This window comes from Poecilia reticulata, chromosome 13, assembly GCF_904066995.2.
Source record: "Poecilia reticulata chromosome 13, P_reticulata-male-v2, whole genome shotgun sequence".
NCBI lineage: Eukaryota > Metazoa > Chordata > Actinopteri > Cyprinodontiformes > Poeciliidae > Poecilia > Poecilia reticulata.
The window spans coordinates 23,741,727-23,753,848 of NC_088842.1; the positions used below are offsets into that span (position 1 = coordinate 23,741,727).

Sequence of the window (12,122 nt, forward strand, 5' to 3'; positions counted from 1 at the left end):
TGTTTAACTTTTGCCAATCATTATCTCTGCCCTATTTGTAGCACTAAGGTATTGCAGAAAGTGTTCACAAGTTCTCTGGAGAAATCCAGAATACACAGAAGCAAAGTTGAAATGTTAACATTTTAAGACATCAAATAATACATATTTAGCAAAAAAATATTAGATCCATGATGGATAACTGAAATTAGTTTGACAAATATCTTTAGAGGACATTTAGCTCCTAATATGTTCTGGGATTTTCTGGGATCATCAGCAGATTAGTGTGACAGCTACTAATGCCAAGTTCACATGGCAAGACTTTTATGCTAGTTTCTGTAGACATCATTTTGTGGACCAGCACAAAGGTGATTTTTATGTTTGTACTTTGTCTTTTCTGTTCTGTGTGCAAAAAGCAAAATTTTTCAGACAAACTATGAAACAATAAACACATCATCGGCCCTAAATATTCACCAAATGCTGGTCTTTATTCATATACCTCGGTCAGGAAAATCATATCCTGACATGTAACAGCAAGCCTAGAGACATAACATCTCAGGTCAGGAGAAGTCAAAGATGAATACAGTTAGATTAGATCATCATTAAATCATCTTCATGCTCGCACAGTACGTTGAAGTCATTGTTCTGAGAACTGTTTCCTGCATCCAGAGATTAGAGTTGTGTGTTTCAGTTTATTTAATGTGGTACCGGCCCTGACTTGCCTTCTGTCTAGCAAACCAAGTGACTGTCTTAATATCTCTGGATAAAGTTGCTGCAGTCAGAAAGAAATTATGCAAATGGAAAATTCCTGATTGTCATGTTTGTGGAAACTTGTCTTGAAATGGAGGATATTCTTAGTTTGTGGTTCTTGTTCTGTCTGTTCCTAATTTCTCTAAAAAGCTTCACTTTAAGCTCAAAATAAATCTAACCATGTTCACACAGATAGAAATATAACCCGTAGATAGTCATATTCATTTATTCCTCGGTTATTTGGTGTTCTCTTTCTTGTACATAAATTTCTTTTTCTTCGATTATTGCCAGCATTTATCTCCCTTTAGTTTCCTGAGTGGGGTTGCACAGTGAAGCAGTTCAAATCCCAGCCTGGGGTTTTCTGCATCAAACCTCACTTTACTAGCATCGGATAGGGGCCTGTTACTTTGTGACAGGGAATAACCAAAGCAGTTATCGATATGTCTATTTTGTCACTGTTTGCATCAGCCAGAGCACTTTTCAATTTCAGGTGATGACATGGAAGAAATTATTGAAGCGGTTTGATTGAAAGCTTGGTACCTTTGAACGTGTTGAAGAGAAGAAGCTTCCCACAGATCTCCACGTCCACTTTTGTCATCCCCACGTTTTCCAAGAGAGCTGCAAGCCAGATGAATATAACGGGAGGCACGAGGTTCATTCACCCCAATGAAACACCAGAAATTCTTGCAAGATCAAGATTTTATCACTGAAGCTCTGCCATTCATTAGACCGATCATGTATTTTCAGCATCAGGTGGTTGTTTCCTTTTTTTTAGGCTGATAGATATCAGCAAGGTCTTAAAAAACTTTACATGCAACAGATAACAGTGTATCTGCATCCTAAGTTGCCAGTAAGGTGAATCCCAGACTCACTGATTTGCCTGTCTCCACTGTGATTTGGAGGCCCAATTACTTCCTGTGATCTTTCAATGTTTCCTACACTGTGAAGGTAATCATTGCAAAGTGGTGTAGAGGCCAAGCCAATGCTTTAAGCCACCGAGGTGGTACCCTGGGGTAGAGTTGACATGCTGATTACTTTGCCAGCTGAGCCGTCTTTGATCGTTGTGCGGATCATCCATTTATTTTCTTTGCCTCTTGTCAATGACCAGTGAAGCCAAAAAATACACTTTTTACAACAATTCCATCATCTAGTATTAACAGCATCTAGTATTCAGTAGTCAAAAAAACTGTTTCCTCCCTCCTTCCGTGTGGATCACCTTCCTTCACCAAGAAAGGTTCCTAAAGACCGCTGATGAACCATGTGACCCAATATCCATTCACAAATATGTTCATTCACAATCTGCTCCTACTGGTGGTTCATCATTGATTTTGCAGCAGGCATTTTGGAGAAGACACGTCCTTGGACACAAAGATGTGCGTTCAGATGGTGTGTTAGATATTATTTGCCACAATTCTAATCACATTCTTATACCTGACAACAGGGGCGTCTTCTTCACCCTCTAGTCTTTATGAAATCTGTTGTATAATGACCACCATTTTTAGCTTTGATTTCTTAATCTTTCCCACAATACACATCACCAAGAGCTTCCTGACAGTCAAGTTAAATCATTTTTATTTTTTGTTGCAAAGTCGTCTTAACATTTTTGAATCTTTCCGCTGAAAGTTTACAATTAGAGACTTGGGTTTGTAAAACTTTGATTTGATGTTCGAGGTCTTCTTCCTTATGCGGTAGACTCCTGTACCAGTTAGCCTGGCGACAAAAACTGAGTTTTTGATCTTTTTTGTCAGGATCCGATTCTGTTTTGTGAAGTTGCCTTCTCAGTGTTGAGTTTGGAGATTTCAAAAAAGCTTTGGTTTCCTTCAAATCATGGATCAACTTGTCCTTTGTTTGACATCCTGTTTCAAGAACGTGAATTTTCAGAACTTATCTGCAAACTACTTTCAGTCTTCTCAAGTTTACCCTTAATACACCGTAGTTTAATTGCAAGTTCTTTGGATTTTTCCTCAACAGTGGTTGCATCCTGACTTCTTTTATTTAACTGGGTTCTTGTATGCTTTCACACCAAATAAAACGCTCTGAACAGAAAGACATTTAACCTTCACACTTTGTGTCACCAATGTTATGTTTTCTGAGATACGTATATTATTTTTCACAGTTGTTTCCGTCTGTTTTTCAGATACTGTTTCCAGGCCAAAAGAGAGGAGCCAATAAAACAATGACTTCCATGGCAGTCTTTCCCTCCTCTGGAACAGATCTGCCAGGATCCCATTGGAGTAGGTACCATTTGTGTGGACAGTACCATTTAGTAAATCTTCTTTGGTTATTACAATTGTATGAAGCCTTTCACTGACAGATGCAAAATCTATAACAATCTTTGACAGAAATGTCTCATAGTTATGTTCTCCATTTGTTGTCTTCCATGCTTGTTTCAAACATTTTTTACGTAAAGCATAGACCTTTCCTCTGAAATGTGCAATGCATGGATGGTGCTTTTGGTCGACACTCTTTCCCAGAGAACAGCAGGATGCGCTTTAACAAGTGGTAGTCATCATTCACTGGAAAAGAAGGAAGCAGTTATGAGTATTCTAAATATTAGAGTTGATCATTATTAATCTCAGCATTGATTAAGACAAAATGAGACTGATGTATTTTCCAAACATCAATTTTTTTTAACACGTGACTCCACAGTGAAGTCACAATAATTGATTTTGATATCACTTGAGAATTTAAGTTTGTTATAATGGAGCAGAGTATTGAACAAGACAAAAAAACTGACACTGAAAGTGAAAATATACTTGAGTTAAATGTTTAATTTTAATCAGAAATATTGAGGGTTCGAGTCCCTTCGTGGTTGCTGTTGAATATATGATTAAGCTAACTATTGTATCTCTAATAGTCTTTTAACTGGCTCAAAATGTGCTTGAAGAAAGAAAGTCATTAGCCACTCCGCAGTTCGTCTTTCCAATCATGTCATTGAATGATGTAACATCAAGACCACGTGGCCTAATGGACAAGGCGTCTGACTTCGGATCAGAAGATTGAGGGTTCGAGTCCCTTCGTGGTTGCTGTTGAATTACCAAACCCTGGATAAACATAATTACCTGGATGTAATTCCATCAGAAACTTGTTTTAAATACTATGTACGGCCAACATAAATGTCTGGACATTTGTCCAGACGTCCCCATCAGTTCAATATTTGTTTAAAAAAAACCTTTTAAGATTTGGATCTTATCAAGAATTTAAGCTAACTACGACTTGCACACAATATGATAAAAGATTTTTTCAGTAACCACTCAGCACTTGTCCATTCCACTCATGTTCAAAAACAATGGAAAAAGTACCGTTTGGAGATGTCTTCTTAGTCAAATCGATATCTGTCCCTCAGAGATAACTTGCCCATCCAGGGTAGTTCGTCTTTGGGAACACAGCCGTCTTGGCTGTAGTTTCACAGCTGTTCTTGTCCTTTAAACTAGCTTCCTGGCCCAGAGTACTTTTCAATTTGAAAACAATGGAAAAATCACCGTCTAGTGATGGGCTTTGTTAGCGTGGTTCACCTTCAGTTCTTGGAAACTGTAAAGCTTACCTTCTGGTGATGTCTTCTTTGCCTTAACGATAGCTGTGGTTTCAGAGTCAACTTTTCCTTCCTCAGAGAAAACTTTCGTGTCCGGGATAGTTTTTATATTTGGGAACACTGGAAAAATTGTTCCTAATGACTGTGCTCTCATCCTGAGAGTTTGCTTTGACCTAATCATTTTCAGGAAAGTATGTTTCAAAGATTGTTTTCATTTTCATCATTAGGGGTAAGGATTTGAAAAAAACTTTACTTACCCCTTTAATATTTAGATATTTTTCACTCATAAAACATATTTGACATTACTATAGATGTAATATTTTGATTCGTTTACAGTTTTAAATCCTCTTAGTCCTACTATCTTTAATACGAATTGTTCACTGGTATGGGTCGCTGAAGACTTGTGTCTGTACGTGTGAGCGTTCAAGAGAATTGCTCACACAGGTACAGAAAATTTGCCCTTGTCATTGGAAAATTATGAATGAACTCCCTATCATTAAAGTTGCTCACATCAGTATCCTACCACTCCTGGTTTCAACGCCGAACCCATTCGTTTCTCTGTACAGATGTTGCTGCCACACAAAACGCTTTGGCCAATACGCTCGCTACATGCGACACTATTGCGTTTTCTACACAACCAAAACACTTTTAGGTTCCCTTGCTCTTCACATAACAGATCACATACAAGTCGCATGTATTTGGATATGTGAACAACCACTCAAAATAAATCAGATATCACAGATAATTAGAATTGCCTGCAGTGTGAATGTAGCCATATTGTTCTTTTGGCACAATTCTCCAACACACCAAATAAATGGTTTGTTTATGCAGAGCTGAGTGACATGCCGATTAAGGAAATCAGCCAGTTGATTCAGGTGTGTTGGTGAAGAGATGCCTCTAAAAGTTGCAAAATAGTAGCTCTTGGTGACTGGATTTGAGAGATCTTGTTTTAGGGCAGAGGTTCCCAAACTGTGTGGCGCCCCCTAGGGGGTCGCCGTGCCATTTCAGGGGGGGGCGCGGGAAGCCGTCTGGATGAAAAAAAAAAACAACAAAAAAACATGAACGCTGTATGCGTTGGGTTTTTACCTTAGAATGGCCAACTCTCTGTTATTCCCCTGTCAATTTGATACAGCAGGGGCTTCCACACTCCCCATATCTGTGTCCTCTGTCACTTTTATCAGCAGTTAAAACTTTTTAATCCGTTATTGACATGTGGTAACCTGTTTTTCCGAGCCGCCTTTAAACACCTTTAAACGCCTTTAAACTCGCGCTGGGTTTACACCTGTGCCGCAGCGAAGGAGACCTGCTGCTGCTGTGCAGAGCTACGCAGGTGTGTGTTAGAATCATGGCAGCAAACCAGCAAAGCGCAAAGAACTTTTCACAGTTTCCCCCCCAAACAGACTGTTTAGTAAAGCTGTTTGATCCAGGTAAAGTTAGCTAAAAGATGACTACCTAGCTAATATCAATACATCACATGGAGCTTGTTAACAAGTAGCTTATATGCTAAGTTGTTGTCTATGTTCAGCTACATAGATTCATTTTACCCCCCAAAAAAGTTGATCCCCTCCCACCCCCCTGCAAAAACATATCGTTCAAACACACAGCGATTTGTAGGGGGGGTGCCCAGAAAATGTTTGGAAACCACTGGGGGGGCGCAGGACAAAAAGTTTGGGAACCACTGTTTTTGGGGTTCACATCAAGCAGAAAATTTATTTATTGAATCTGAGAGAATTTTTATTTTGTGGTGTAATGTGAACTGCGTGCTGTTTTGGGACTTTTCCACATTTTCTCCTCCCTGTGTTTCTGAAAGTGCATATTTCCTAAAATAGCACTACAAAGAGTAGATATTGTGTTAATAATGTTTAAATAGACATCTCTATTTCAATGCTATAAACCCATTCAGCCAAAAATGAATAATAATTAATGCCCATGATTTTCTGAAAAATCAAACCTCACAAGGACAAACCTGGTTAGCTCTGAGACTGCTGTCAATCACCAAGAAAAGGTCAAAGATGAATTTCCCTTAAATTGGATCATTTTCCAGGAAATATATATTTAGCCAGGTCATTCTGCTTCCCAATATATTTACATCAAATTTATAGCAGACTGGCAGCAGCCAACAGTGAGACACATTACACATGGTGTGACTCAAAGTCAATTGTGTGCTTCTCTAGCTTGACAGACACTGTACCTGCTGGCTTTATTCCCAGAAAACTGACACATTGTTCTGTTCCTGCATATGTGTTAACATCAGACATCACATTTCACCAGAAAACCTGCCAAAAGCGTCAGACACCCTAAACTAGTGACATAATAGTTTCAGTGGGAATCTGTCTTGTCTAAACTGGCTCGCAGTTTGCAGCCAAGTTATGATGTAATTAACACCTCAGAAGGTGACTTTTAACAAGTTGCATGTGGAGCATGGAGAGGCAGAGCAAAAGAGAAACAATGTGAGGCTTTTGGTGGATATTTTTTTTTTTGTAAGTGTGTGAAAAATGTGCTATGTTTCCTCATAAAGTATGGTTATTTTTTTCAGGGCGTTTTGGGAGATACAACTGCATTAAAGTCCACACAAAAAGGGAAGATATTTTATTTGCTGTTGGTGTTGCGTTTCAAACATGTCAGGACATTTAGGATCTTTCACATGCCAATGTTTTTTAAGAATTTGAAAAAGTGAATTAAAGATTATCCCAATAAATCCTTTGAAGTTAGAAAAGAAATGTCAACATGATCAATCAGTACCAAGTTCAGAAACTGAGCACGTATTGGTTGAAAATGTATTATTGCCTACAATCTAAGCTAACATAAGTGGTTTATGCAGGAGTGGAGCTACATGAGTTAGAGGAGAAGGGACTGTCCACTGCTGTAGAGCCTTGCCGCTCCCAAATCTTATGTTCTTAAAACCGTACTTATACAAACCAATTACTTGAAGCTTCGTAAAGCCTTGAAATTAAGTATTAATTCGCCAAAAATGATGTAATAGTACGTGACTGAAAACCATATTTATGTATTTGTGTCCCTGTGTAGTTTTACATATCGATTTCAGAGTGGATTCTTCTGTCTTTTGTAAGGAATAAATAAAAATTTTTATCTGTAAAGTTACAGCACACCACCTGGTTGAGAGCATAACTTCAGTTCCATCCGATATTCGAATTATGATCAGTTAAATTAGCGTGGCATTTTGGATAAATTCTGCACCTAAATTAAAATGTGCTTGACGTGAAATTAATCAAAAAAACAAAAACAATGTGTCACGGTAACGTGCAGAAATACAGATTATCAGTGGCAGCTTTGCTTAAACTAAACCACATGCAGACTGACTCATTTTCATGTTTAGACGTGGAACCGTTTGGCCGTTCACTCTGGCACGGCTCTGCGTTTTGCATGCAGCGCCTGCATCTGTACATGTGTGAGTCTGTGCGTCTGTTTATGGAAGGCAGGCTGAGGGCAGAACAGACATATTTGTGTTGTGTTTAATGGCTGCGCTGACGTACACCGATCTCTGAACTTGAACTCTGAGTCCTCTTGTTAATGTTTACGGTTTGCATCACACTATGACTGCAGTACTGATGGGAGGATTTAGGACGAGCTGAAGACTGTAAGCCCCCAACCCTCCTAAAGAAATGCACAGGGCCACGGGGTGGATGTCTGTGGAGGAGAAATTAAAGAGTAGTAAGAAGAATGTGGTTTATGTTGGGAGATCTTTAGCTGTATTGCGTCACCATATTTATGCTAGCACATCTATAATTAACAGCATAATTAGAAACAACAGAATCAGTAATTACTCTATAGCAGGCATTATTCCTTTGCATACAGCTCGGAAATTATTACCAGCTGCAAAGCAAGTTTAACAGCATTAAAATAAATTCCTGGAACAAGAGGCCTGTCAAAGAAAGAAAGTTTTTATTTAGCATTTTTATCCTACTTCACAGACTATGAATGTCAACATCTTTTAGCGTTCAGGTTCAATAAGGTCACATTGAGAAGACGGAGAACCTCAGACTAGTTTCTGTTGAATCACACCGGTATATGGTTTTCCTGTAAAGGCCACGACGAGAACAGTATGAGAACTGTCTCACCATCTGAATCTGTCATCTCCTGGTTAAGATTTCTACCCTTGTTTTGACTTAGTGGCATGCACTTGAAGGCAGATATCTCTACCGCAGATCTATGCATGGCTTGATTACATCTGATTTCTTCCAGTTTAGTTTCACTGTTGCAATGTTTAACGGCATTCAGAGACGGGCCAGTGAAACACCTTCCATAACAAGTATGTGAAACAGAGCATCACAGAGCTGGGAGTTGCTCGACAACAAGCACGTCGACACTTGGCTCCCGTGAAGCATTAGTAGTGAGAAGTGGTTTATTTTGTTTGGCAATTTGACAGAAATTATTTCCTCATTCATTTGTTTAGAAAGTTTTAAATATAATGTGGGGTTTTTTTTCCACAGAAAAAAAATATTTAACTAAAAAAAAAGCCCAAAAAACTAAAGAGATTTTTCTTAAGGATCCTATATACTTCATCCAAAGTGCATAAACTGTGTTAGTTTGTTCACAGAGAAGCAATTTCCAATTGTGGCCCACAAATCATTTAACAGATGTGGCTTTGACCTCAAAACTCTCCAATGGATGCAATTTTAGCCCAGTCTAGGTCATTGTTGAATCATAAACAATGATGTTAACTGAGGAAAGTGATGCCTAGATGTTGTTCTGTTTTCTTTTTGACCTTCCTGATTGCTATTAAAATATAACGGTGGCAGAGCGGCCACTCTTCAGAACGTTCCCTACTTCGACTTCTCCATTTGTGAGTAATGACTTCCAGTGTTGTTCAACACTCTCGCAATGTCCGATGTGTCAGAGAACCGGGTCAGCCGCTCCCGGGTTCTCCCAGCATGCACTGAGGCGCAGTGCATGCTGGGAGAATCAGTTCAGTCGCTGTTCTCCATGTAGCAGAAGTGGCGCCTCAACATGACTAACAGCTAATGTGGACGTTAGTTAATTGGAGTGAAAATGTGTAATTTTTTTAATGGTTTTTATCCAATACAACTTAAGCTGTTTCCATTACGAATATGCGTAAATTTTTGTTAATATTCTGCTAATGTCAAAAACAGAATAAAAAAAACAATTAAAAGTGTTCGTTCTGCACCATGATCCTGCAACTACTTCCTGTCAACTTCTTCGGTGTGGTTTGCACCAGTGCTGATCATGTGACTCACGGTGCGAAAAGGTGTTTCCATTGCAGTATTTTTTAAAATAAATCCAAACTTTTTATTGAAAAACTATTTTTTTCAAAATTAGCACGTTTCCATTCATCAAATTTGTTTTCAAAATGTCAAATTGCACAACTATATGGTCAATGGAAAAGCAGCTTTAGACAAGTCTTTCTGTATTGACGGAGGAGGTTTGTAAATGTGACTGCAATATTGAATTTTGTGAAGATCAGATAAGAAAATGAAGTATCTATCCTCTTAAGTAAAGAGGATGCATTCAATGCATTTATCTGTCAGATAAATGAATGTCTGAAATCTCAACTCTGCATCGGACTGGGTTTTGAAATGTCAAGCCCATTTGCTAATTTTCAAGACAATGAAAAAGCTCAGCCTGGGGGGTAATGTGGAAAGCAATATTTATACTTGTGACTACAGCTGAAGTGGGTTCACTCTGGTTCAGAGTGGTCCGACCACATTACATGCTGACTCATTGTTGCTGTAAAGCAGTGGTCTCAAACTGCATTCCTCAAGGACCAGAGTTTTGTAACTTGTCCTACACACTTGCATTAAATGGCTTAACACCAGCATGCAGTCAATCTCTACAGAGCTATGCTAATGAGCCAGTATTGGAGCCAGGTGTCTAATAGGGTTCTGACTTGGTCACAATGTGACCAAAATGCCTGGGGAACTCATAACTGTCAAGTTTTGGATTTTAGAAAATGGGAAATTTTGTCAACCAGTTCGACCGTAAGAGCAGGGGGAGGGGGATGATACGGGACAGGGCAATGAAGAGACTGCTACTCCAGAGGTCTAAGAAATCCCTCTTACATTTTGTTCAAGTGTTTTCACTGTACATTTCCGTATCTATTTTGCCACCAAACGAGATGAGCCAGACTAATATTGTGAGGATTTGGTTTTCCTCTGTATTAATTTAGGTTTCTGGGTTCAGTTGAGTCTCCATCCCGTCTACCCGTTGATTGTCCCCAGCTCTCCCTCGTCTCCCCTGATTATCTTCCTTGTGTATTTAATCCCACCTGCCTGGTCGTGTCCTTGTTGTGTCTATGGAGTCGTCTGTTGTCATTGTCATCAAGTTGTGTAACCAGTGCTACCAGTGTGTTTGAGTTCTTGGCCTCATTGTGCTGCCTGGATTTCTGTTCACTTCTTCAGCAAACCATCATTTACTCTACAAACCTGGGTCCACCATGTCTACCTCACCAGCAACAAAACCACTAATCATGATAAATATAGCTTCCAGTAAATATGATATTTCACACTTCTTTCCCAAGTCCGGTGACAATTCTCTGTCTCTCTCTCAGTCCCATCAGAACTGGGGAGATTTCCATTGGAGAAAAGTATTTTCCTGGACTGTGAACGGCTGCATGCATAAGACTTGCACAAAATGGAATAAATGAGGCTTCTTTAAGTTTTCCTGAGCCAGGCACCACAGTGGGTTCAGTTTGTTCCAGACCTATAACAACAAGCAAATCATTTGAGAAAGAAATTCACTCGCATATAGTCATGATCTCCACTGTCAATAAAATTTTCACTGGTGGGGTGAAAGTTAAACCAAATCTGTTTTTATTTACACATCCCCCTCTCATAGGCACCAGTAATCACAACTGAGCTGGTGCGTGACGGCAGGCAGGGACAATGACTGGGTTAGATTAGAACATTTTTCTAGTAATTATGCCAATGAGAATCCATTTTATGGACCACAGTTGACCAATTAAGTTAATCTCTCTGGCTTGCATTGTACTTAACCCCTTGTGTGTTTGAAGGAAAGAGATAAATGCACTCATGCGGAGACAACCTCCCTCTGTAAACACACACTTACTGGCACACACACAGATTGTTGACAGTTTTCAGGAGGGCTCAGTGTCAAAGTATTTGCAGGAGTTTGTCAGTAGCGTTGGTACTCGCACGCCACTGCCATCTAGTGAGGAATGTTTGCTCTCTTTGGGTCCAATTACGCGTGGAGGGTGGTGGTCCTCTGTTTTCAGTCATAACCTTTAAGCACATAATTGTCTAAATAAATAAATTGAGTGTCTATAAATATAAATTGAACCAGGAGGATAGAACACATCACTCCAGTTTTAAAGTCCTTACTGTCTCACTGCAGCTCAGAATAGACTTTAAAATACTTTTATTAGTTATAAATCACTGATAGGCTTAGCACCAAAATACATTAAAAGATTAGTTGTTGTTGTATCAACCTTCCAGACCATTTAGTTGTCCTGGGTCTTATCTGCTCTGCACGCCCAGAACCAAACATGGAGAAGCAGCATTCAGCTTCTATACACCACAAATCTGGAACAAACTTCCATAAAACTGCGAAACAGCTGAAACTCTGAGCTACTTTAAATCAAGAGTAAATGCCCTCTTGTTTAGTTAGTAGGAAATGGCACATTGATCAACATATTTGATGTGCATTGATGATTTTGATGATGGCATTTGATAAATTGAATGTTTACTGCTTGTTTCACAATCATGATGTTTCCATCTTGGAAATCACTATGAACTGCCTTGTCACTGAAATGTGCTTTAACTTGACTTCACTTTCATTATTCTTTACATAAGTTTTATTCCTTTTGTATTTTATGTAACTAGAAAGGGACAAGTATAACCAGAGAGAGAAAGTTGTTCTTTCTCCCCCG

General features: G+C 39.1%; 1 protein-coding gene and 1 non-coding gene across 2 annotated transcripts in view; one reads left to right on the top strand and one right to left on the bottom strand.

Moving 5' to 3' along the window:
• Window positions 1-12,122, bottom strand: part of LOC103474876 (uncharacterized) — a 264,378-nt gene that overhangs the window by 104,596 nt on the left and 147,660 nt on the right. The window lies entirely within an intron of this gene.
• Window positions 3,680-3,752, top strand: trnar-ucg (transfer RNA arginine (anticodon UCG)). The gene has a single exon. It is a non-coding gene; the product is annotated as a tRNA-Arg (tRNA).